Source organism: Capricornis sumatraensis, chromosome 3 (assembly GCF_032405125.1).
Source record: "Capricornis sumatraensis isolate serow.1 chromosome 3, serow.2, whole genome shotgun sequence".
In the NCBI taxonomy this organism is placed as follows: Eukaryota; Metazoa; Chordata; class Mammalia; order Artiodactyla; family Bovidae; genus Capricornis; species Capricornis sumatraensis.
The window spans coordinates 74,584,569-74,586,743 of NC_091071.1; the positions used below are offsets into that span (position 1 = coordinate 74,584,569).

At 40.1% G+C, this 2,175-nt stretch overlaps 1 non-coding gene across 1 annotated transcript; it reads right to left on the bottom strand.

The window, feature by feature from the left end:
* Positions 1-953: 953 nt before the first annotated feature.
* On the bottom strand, positions 954-1,057 carry LOC138077267 (U6 spliceosomal RNA). Its single transcript, XR_011144727.1, has one exon. It is a non-coding gene; the product is annotated as a U6 spliceosomal RNA (small nuclear RNA).
* Between the last annotated feature and the right edge of the window lie 1,118 nt (positions 1,058-2,175).

Consider the following 2,175-nt stretch of genomic DNA (forward strand, 5'->3'; position numbering starts at 1 on the left):
GTCCGACTCTTTGCGAGCCCATGGACAGTAGCCTACCAGGTTCCTCCGTCCATGGGATTTTCCAGGCAAGAATACTGGAGTGGGCTGCCATTTCCTTCTCCAGGGGACCTTCCCAACCCAGGGATCAAACCCAGTTCTCCTGCATTGCAGACAGACACTTTACCGTCTGAGCCATCAGGAGTGCCTAAACCACCACCATTCATTTAAGTCAGCACAGAACACTGAGTGGGGTTCCCTGAGCAGTACAGTGTTTTCGTATTAGTTACCTATATTATACAGAGTAGGGTATGTATGTCAATCCCAGTCTCTCAGTTCATCCCACTCCCGTTTCCCTCCTTGATGTCCATGTATTTGTTCTTTATGTCTGTGTTTCTATTTCTGTTTTGCAAATAAGATCATTGATACCATCTTTCTAGATTTCACATATGTGTTATACAATATGTTTTTTCTGACTTATTTCATTCTGTATGACAGTCTCCAGGTTTATCTGTGTCTCTACAAATGACCCAATTTCATCCCATTCTATGGCTGAGTAATATTCCATTTTATGTATGTATTATAACTTCTTTATCCATTTTGCTGTTGATGGACATTTAGGTTGTTTGCATGTCCTAGCTATTGTAAATAGTGCTGCAGTGAACATTGGGGTTCATGTGTCTTTTTGAATTATAGTTTTTCTCTGGTTATATCCCTAATAGTGGGATTTCTGGGTCATAGGGTAGTTTCATTTTTAGTTTTTTAAAGAACCTCCATACTGTTCTCCATAGTGGCTATGCCAATTTACATTCCCACCAACAGTGCAAAAGTGTTCTCTTTTCTCAACACCCTCTCCAGCACTTATTGTTTGTAGATTTTTTATGATGGCCATTTTGACTGGTGTAAGGTGATACCTCATTGTAGTTTCGGTTTGCCTTTCTGTAATAATTAGTGCTGTTGAGCATCTTTTCATGTGTAAAAATATGGAACCCTTCATGAATTTGTGTGTCATCCTTGCAAAGGGGTGATGCTAATCTCTGTATCAGTCCAGTTTCAGTATACTTGCTGCTGAAGTGAGCTATCTTTTTTTTTTTCCCATTCCTAGGCATTTTGTTTTACCCTTGAATTTTGCATTTCATTTTTAACTTTCCTTCCACTCATGGGTTATGTGAAAATATTTCCACAGTTGTATTCTCAGTTTGTTCAGAATTTTTGATGTGTACATGCATGCTAAGTCATTTTAGTCGTGTCCAACTCTTTGTGACGCTATGGACTATAGCCCACTAAGCTCCTGTGTCCATGGAATTCTTCAGGCAAGAATACTGGAGTGGGTTGCCATGCCCTCCTTCAGGGGATGGTCCCAGCCCAGGGATTGAACCCACATCTCTTACATCTCCTGCATCGGAAGGCAGATTCTTATTACTGGTGCCACCTGGGAAGTGCCTTTGATGCATGTAGAATGTAATCCAAAAAATGGAAAAGTTGTGTAGAGCGAGTGCAGAGAAAAAGAGAGCTAACTGGGCAGTCAGGGAAAGAAAAGGAAATTTATTAGAGGGAAACGAGGTGACTAGCCCTTAAGGTGAACCAGCATCCTCTTTCTGATGGCGTCTTTCTTATACTCCACCAATGAAAAATTCTCTGAAGGAATGGTTAATTTTTAGCCTGTAGCTGAGTCCTGCAGTTACATAGCCAGAGGTCTGGCATCCAGTGGTCTTGTAGCCTTGAGAAGGTAGGTGGCAGCAGGAAGACAGAATGTCATTTGGGCAATTTGGTCTGTCTCAAGGGTCACTGTGACTTTATCCTTTGTTTGCGAGGTCAACATAATGAGGGATTTTTAACAATAAGCCCCCATGTAAGCCTTATCAAATTGTTAGCATGACTTCGGTTATTTTCAAAATGTAGCCCACAGACCTCCTTGAGTTCTCTTGAAACCTTTTAGGGAGTCCCTCAGGGCAAAAGTATTTCAGAATAATAAAAAGAACATTTTTTTTGCCTTTTTCACTGTATTGATTATTGCACTTAGGGTCAAAATCAATTAAAACTCTTAGCCTTAACAATGATCAAAACAGTGGCACCAAACTGTACTTGTGGTCACTGTATTCTTCACTACCATTCACCCCCAGTAAAAACAAGTAAATAAATATATATGTAAAATTAAAAACCAGATTTACTGCAAAAATATCTTTGATGAAGCAGGAA